At 55.5% G+C, this 7,510-nt stretch overlaps 1 protein-coding gene across 1 annotated transcript in view; it reads left to right on the top strand.

Moving 5' to 3' along the window:
• Positions 1–331: 331 nt before the first annotated feature.
• PACSIN1 (protein kinase C and casein kinase substrate in neurons 1) overlaps positions 332–7,510 on the top strand; it is a 55,382-nt gene continuing 48,203 nt past the window's right edge. Inside the window, exon 1 of the mRNA XM_058554566.1 lies at positions 332–470. The gene's annotated coding sequence lies outside the window, so the exon portion shown is untranslated. The remainder of the gene's footprint in view (positions 471–7,510) is intronic.

Genomic DNA, 7,510 nt, shown 5'->3' with positions numbered 1-7,510 from the left:
GGGGAGGAGGGCGCAGGGCAGGTGATTCTGCACCCGCCCGCCGCAGAGCCCCTCTGCCCTCCGGGAGCACCTCCCAGAGGAGGGCGCGGGCCTGGGAGCTGGGGGAGCGCCCCCTCCGCCCCGCACCCCCGCCCGGCGCCTGCCAAGCGGGTTGCTGCCTCCTCAGCCGCCGCGGCGCGTCCACCTGCGCAGACACGCGCCTCCCTGCGCCCGCTGCCATTGGCTGGCTAAAAATGCCTCTCTAATCTGCGCGCATCTGTGCACGCCTCCTTCCTCCTCCTCTCCCCCTCCTCCCCGGCTCTGACCTTCCTCCTTCCCGCAGCCCCGGCGCGAGCCGGAGAGACGCGGTGGCGGCGGCCGCTGCACAGCCTCCTCTGCCCGCGGGAAGTCGTCCGGGCTTGAGGCCGGGCCCCAGACGCCCCGCTTTGCCCCGTGGCGCCGCCGATGGTGCCGGGCGCTCCTGCCCCCAGGTAGGGGGTCTGGCCCTGGATAGAAGGCGGGGAGGAAGGGGTCCAGTTAGGGAGTGCGTGTTCGCGGTGGGCGCAGAGGCTGACATCTTCCCTGCCGGAGCGTCGGGGTTGTGGGGGAGATTGGACAGTTACCTGGAGAGAGGTGAGCGCGCCAGGGCATGCTCAGCCTCTGGGTCCTCATAGCGAGTTCTGAGCAAATCTCATGACTCCTTCGTGTGGAGGTGCAAACCCAGGCCCGAGGTGCTTTGCAAGCGCCGGGGTTCTCGGGCATCACCCGGGCTGTGCCAGGATGCCCCTGCTCTGGGCCCTTGGGAGAGGGAGCTGGCGGCGGAGGCTTTTACCCTGGGGAAAACGCAGGAAATAGGTTCCTTGGGAAGCTGGGACCCAGGACCTGGGGGTCCGAGTCTCTGGCCTGGGGTGTTCCGGTAGCAGCAGGGCGGGTGGGCTGGCGCCAGCTTGGTGCGTAGGCTATTTATGGATCAGAGTGGGCTGGGGAGAAACCCAGCAGCTGATGCGCTCTGTCCCCTGTCTGGTTTACAATTAAAGATATTTCTTCTGTTCCTCTACCCCTTCCCCCACAGCTGGGATGGGAGCGGTGAGAGGAGAAGGAGGTGACGCTACGCGGCCCCCAGACACAGCAGAAGCCGTGGTCTGTCTGGCATTGCCCTCCTCTCTACCCCCCAGGCCCCTCGCTGCCTGTTGGAGCTATCTCTCTCCCTTATTTCTCCCTTGCAGGAGGCGGTGAAAAGCTTAAAAGGTCATCAGGGTGTGAGCGACACAGTGGCAAACCCCAGGGCTTGGCCAGACTCAGCTTCAAGCCCCAGCTCCTCCCACCCCCCACCCTGCTCTGCACCCCACGTGCAGTGACACATGTGGCCGCTTTTCTCTGGGCACAACCATAAATAACCCACATTGCCCTGGCTCTGGCACAGCGGGGTGCAAACAGAACTGTCTGTCAATGATTTGGGAGGTTCTGTCCCTTACCTGCTTGGCCTTCCCATCACATCACTGGTCCAAATCATCACTCACAAGCCACCCCCTCCAGGCAGCTTCCCTGATAGCCCAGGTGAGATCCTTGCCTCCTGCCCTGCCTTCTCCCACCTAGTCTGCCTGTGGTTTGGTTATTTATGTCTTGTCTGTCGCCCTCTAGACCTGAAGTGCCTTCAGGGTAGGAATCTGTCTGATTCATCTCTGCCATTGACCCTGCACCTGACCAGGGTCTGGCACCAAGTAAATGTTTGCGGAATGAGTGAATGAATGAACTTGAACTGTGGGAAATAGCTGGCAACCTGAAGGATGGGGCTGAGCCCCCTCTTGGGCTTTTCTTCCGCACCCCAAGACCAAAGAGCCACCAAAAACAGTCCCATTTAGGCCCTTCCTGGACCTGGAACTCACGGGCACCTGTGGCATTTGGAGGTAAACGCCGCAGTCCCGATGGCTCCACACCGTCTTTTTGGGCCCCTGGTCTGAGTGCCCTGGCCTGGTCCAGGCTTGGCGGAAGGCCCCAGGTGAAGCTGTGGCTTTCCTCAGGCCTCTGGGTTGGCGCTTTCTCCCTGGCTCAGCTCAGATCAGGGGTCTCTGTCTCTGTGCAGACCTTGGGGAAGTGCAGGTCAGCCTCAGGGAGTCTGGGAAGGCCTGAGCCAGGGCATGCTCAGCCTCTGGGTCCTCATAGCGAGTTCTGAGCAAATCACATGACTCCGTGTGGAGGTGCAAACCCAGGCCAGAAGAGGCTGCCACCGCAGGTCCTGGGTCTGTGCCAGATGTGGACATTTGCAGAGCTCTCTCCCAGCCCGAGCTGATAGGACATCTGCAAGATGCTCTTGTCCTCGTCTTACAGAGAGCCAGGGCGGCACTCAGTTCCTGGCTCCAGGTCCAGCGCTCCAGGTCCAGCTCGAGGGTGCTACGGCTGGGCCACAGACCCAGGTCAGAGTGCCTGGTTGTCCTAGAACCCAGCGGTCCCTCCTCTCTGGCTCTGGCCTCGCCCCTAGTGCTGGAGAGACTCAGGGATAAGGGAGAGGTGCCTCAGGGGTGGAGGGAGGCGGGTGGGGGAGGCTTTAGTTAGTGCCTGCAGGTAGTTGGCCCTGGGGGCCTTGAGGGCAGGGAGCAGTCCTGACAGTACAAGCTAACAGTCCGCAGCAGTTGTCATGTGCCAGCTCCTGTTCCCACTATTTTTCATGTATTAACTCATTCAGTCCTCACAGTAGCCCAGTGAGGTATGTACTGTTATTGCACCCACTTTATAAATGAGGAGTCCGAGGCACAGAGAGGTTATCTATCCAAGGTCACACAGTTTGGAAGCGGAGGGGCTAGGATTTGAACCCAGGCTCCAGAGTCCATGTTCTTAACCTGTATTCCCTATCGCAAGAGCAAGAGGGCTATCGACCTAGCTGCTGGGGGCTTGCTGTCTCCGTGGAGATTGAGGCTTCAGGTACTCTGTGCTAAAGTTCCTGCACGGTAGTATGTGCGTGATTAAGTGTGACTGTGACCGGTAGTATGTGCGTGATTAAGTGTGACTGTGACCGTTGTGGATGCTCAGAATAATAACACCCATATCAATGGGTATCCTTGAGCAGGAGAGTGGTCTTTATAAGATGCACATCTGAGTCTGTCACTCTCCTGCTCTGCATCCTTCAATGGCTCCCCCTTGCCCTGAGGACAAAGTGCAGTCTCCCTAAAGTGTCCCTGCCGCTGTCCCCAAGCCTGGGCTTCCTCTCCCTTCTCACCCGCCCTCTGCCCTCCAGCTGCTCTGAACTGCTTTCAGTTCCTCCAATAAGTTATGCTTCTGACACCTGCAGGCCTTTGCATAGGCTGTTCGCCTGCCTAGAACACTCTCCCCCCTCTTCCCTACACGTTCCTTTTCACCCTCAGGGGTCACGGAGACTTCTTTTCCTCCCAGAAGCTTCAGGCTTGGGCTGGGAGCCCTGACCATGCACCCTCCCTCCCCACACCTCACCCACCTCCCTCACTCAGAATCCTCTGGGCCTTTTGATTGTTGGCCCCCATCCCCCTCCCTCACCCTGGGGCTGTGAAGTCCACAGGGGCAAGGTCTTGTCCTGTTCCCAGCGTCCCCAGCGCTGGCGCAGAGTCGCCCTAGCTGGTACTTGTAGAATGAGTGAATGCTTATTGGTCCCATCATATACTTTCTCTCCTCACCAATCTCCGGACACACAGCATTTTTCTTCTCCCAGTAGGAGATGGGGAAGCCATTCTTAAATTTGCATATAACCCCCCAGCCAGGACAAGCTGGTGGTGGAAAGTCTTTACTGGAGAAGTGAAACTGCCTGTGGGCCTGGCAGGACAGGGGAGAGCGTTTGGGGTGGTTCCCTGATCTGGGGGGAGTCCTCCCTGGGGAAGCAAGTGGGAGGGATGGGGGAGGAGTGGGTGTGCCAGGTGGAGGAGGGCCGCTTGGTTTGCTTTTACATTTTTCTTAAAGACAAAAAAAAAGCTTTTATTATTTTTTCTTGTTACCAAAGTAATATGTGCTCGTTGTGGAAAATTTGGAAGGTACTGGAAAGCCAAATGAAGAAAACCCATCAGCCAGCACTAGACCCACGCACTGTGGGCACTTTGTGGCTGGTTTTCAGCCAGGGGCCTGGTGCCTGGGGTGGGAAGGTGGGGACTGGGCAGGTGGGGCAGGTCAGGGTCCCAGGAAATGGACGTGGGGATTAGCGCGCAGGCAGGGAGTGGTCCTCAGGCCTCGCCTGTGGGCAGCAGGGAAGGAAGCAGGACAGCTGGAGGGAGACGTGGAGCTCTGATGCAGGCCCAACAGGCAACCTCGGGGACCCTCAGGGCGCTCTGGGGCTACAGTGGCCCTTTAGAGCCGAGTTTGCCTGGAATGGTCAGGCCTTTAGACCTCAGCGTCCCTCAGGTGCTGGGTGTGGCCTGGGGCATGGTGGCTCTGCAGCAGCAGTCCCCGAAGGGGCTGCCAGCTGAGGGTCACGTGCTCACAGCACCTCCAGCAGCTGGGCGACAGACAGTGTGCACCACGTGAAAGGATGGGTGGGCAGGAACCCGGGGGGTGGGCTGATGGGAGAAGACCAGCAGGAGCCTGGCCCCGCTGGCCCTGGGGACAGGAACTCTGATGTCACGGAAGTTGTTGGGCCCGTCACTGGGTGGGGAGCGCGTCTGTGGGGGTGGGGCGGACGCCTCTGGAGCCTTGAGCTCAGGTGTGAGGGGCAGCGGGATGCCTGATGACTGGCAGGGCAGAGGAGGCCTCCACTACTATTTAAAAATCACTTGAGGGCCGGCCTGTGGCTTAGCGGTCAAGTGCGCGCACTCCGCTGCTGGTGGCCCGGGTTTGGATCCCGGGCGCACACCGACGCACGGCTTCTTCGGCCTCGCCATGGCGGCGTCCCACATGCAGCAACTAGAAGAATGTGCAACTATGACAGACAACTATCTACTGGGGCTCTGGGGGGGAAAAAAAAAGGAGGAGGATTGGCAATAGATGTTAGCTCAGAGCCGGTCTTCCTCAGCAAAAGGAGGAGGATTAGCATGGATGTTAGCTCAGGGCTGATCTTCCACACACACACACACACACACACACACACACACACACACACACACAAAACGCTGGGTGGGGGCTTGCCATATAAAATATAGGATGCTCACTTACATTTGAGTTTCAGATAAACAACAATTTTTTTTTTTTAGTATAAGTATGTCTCAAATATTGCGTGGGACATACTTGTACTAAAATTTTTAGTTGTTGTTTATCTGAAAGTCAAATTTAACTAGGTGTCCTGCATTTTTATTTGCTAAATCTGGCCACCCTAGACTGGGATGGGGAGGGGGAGAGAGAATGGGAGGGAGGGAGTGAAGGGTCCTAATTTTCTCTTCTTTTATATTGGGGGAGGGGTCAATGTATACTTGTTTGAAGTTGACAATTAAAAAAAATTAACATGTCCATTTTTAGAAATTAATGAGATGTTTCAAATTTTGCGTCTGTAAACTGTTTCTGTTTACTCTCTTAGAGAGTTGCTCCCATTTGTGGATTTTGGTTCCCTAGTGCTGCTCAGAAACAATAAAATGGGGGGGCCGGCCTGGTGGCGTAGTGGTTAAGTGCACACGCTCTGCTTCGGCTGCTGGGGGTTCGCAGGTTCGGATCCCGGGCGTGCACCGACGCACCGTTTATCAAGCCCTGCTGTGGCAAGGCGTCCCATATAAAGTAGAGGAAGATTGGGCCTGGATGTTAGCCCAGGGCCAATCTTCCTCAGCAAAAAGAGGAGGATTGCCAACAGATGTTAGCTCAGGGCTAATCTTCCTCACCGGAAAAAAAAAAAAGAAAAGAAAAGAAATAATAAAATGGGGGCTGGCCTGGTGGCATAGTGGTTAACTTCGCACACTCCACTTTAGTGTCCTGGGGTTTGCGGGTTCAGATCCTGGGCGTGGACACACGCACCGCTCTTCAAGCTGTGCTGTGGCAGGTGTCCCACATACAAAATAGAGGAAGATTGGCACAGATGTTAGCTCAGGGCCAATCTTCCTCACCAAAAACAAAAAAAAAGAAAAAGAAATAATAAAATGTACATCCTCTCTTTTATTCAGGAGGGACAAAAGGAGATTTGATGATCAAGGGTGGAGTCACTAAATAAGGTTAATCCTTAAATAAAAGTCATCGTCATGATAAAGCTCTTACGTGGCGGAGGGTGTGGGAAACTGGAACTCTCCTCTGCCGGGAGGTCAGGCTGGCACTGCCTCTGGCAATAGCCGTCAAAGTTTTGACCCAGCAATTCCACATCCAGGGTTTCTCCGCCAGGTACCCTCTTAGCAGGGTGCAAAGAGAGCTGGGTGGAGGTGGTCAGCGCGGCACTGCTGATGTCCATCAGAAGAGCTGGTGACATAATTAGGACCTTTCCAGACGATGTGATTTTAGGCAGCTGTTCATTCTTTCGTTTGGTCAGTGAGTTTCGACTGAACGTCTGTGTGTGCCAGGCACCGTTTCAGGTGCTGGGGATGCTGAGAAGGAAGAATGGGGCAGAGCTTAATAGCGCGGGGGAAAGACGCTCAGAATGTGCTGGCAAGTTAAAGCAAGTGACTCCGTAGAACAATGTGTTTAGCATGATCCCGTTTTAAAGTATACGTATGTATCTCTGTGTTCATATTGCGTGTAACTGTCTAGAAGGCTGCGTCCCGGCTTGTTATTAGAGCTTAAGAGCTTAGCTCCGGGCCAGGTATTGAGAGGCCAGGTACCAGGCAAGATGGGGAATGTTTCCTCTTTATTTCTGCATCCTGTGCTGTTTCCATTTTAATACAACAAATGTCATGACTCATAAAAACATAGTTAAAATTACACTTGAAAATACCTGGGGTTTTTCTTAGAAATCTAAAAAAATGAACATTTAAATTGCATTCCCCTTAATTTGAGTCAGATGCTGCCACTTGAGTTGGACGAGTTTTTATTTCTGGCTGGTTTCTAACTGGTCCCCTCATGGGCTTGTTTCTCCTCTCCTTCCTCCTCCCAACCCGGGGCAGATGAGCCCTGCTGGGATGGGAAAGGGGGTAAGGTAAGTCTGGGTATCAGGAGGACTGCAGAAGGAGCATCGCTGAGGATCCATGGGCGTGGCGATTGAGCATCCGTGGTGTGCATGGCACTGGGGTGTCCTGTGGGGGCCACAAAAGAGGGAGGCAGGCCTGGACAGCAGTGCTGGGGGCCTGGGGGGGCCTGAGGTCCGCTGACATGTGCCAGGCATTGTTCTGTTTGTTGATATTTATTAACTCATTTAGTTTTCTCAGTAACCTTATGAGGTTATCTCATTTTACAGATGTGGAAACTGAGGTTAAGTGACTTGCCTGAGGTCACACTGCAAGTAAGTGGCTGAGGCAGGATTCACACCCGTGCAGTCTGACCCAGAGGCGGAGCTCTTAACCTCTGTGCCACTGCACCTCTCGCTGGGGGGTGGAGATGATCACCTCTCTCAGAGACTGGGGGCAGGGGTGCTCCCAAAGATGGGGGTGGGTGCGTTGATCATGGCGTCTTCTGCAGGAGGTAGACCTGGAAGGAAAGGATGGTAGATTCAGAGCTGGAAGATGCCTTCCAG

This window comes from Diceros bicornis, chromosome 14, assembly GCF_020826845.1.
Source record: "Diceros bicornis minor isolate mBicDic1 chromosome 14, mDicBic1.mat.cur, whole genome shotgun sequence".
NCBI lineage: Eukaryota > Metazoa > Chordata > Mammalia > Perissodactyla > Rhinocerotidae > Diceros > Diceros bicornis.
This window is presented reverse-complemented; position numbering and strand designations above follow the sequence as displayed.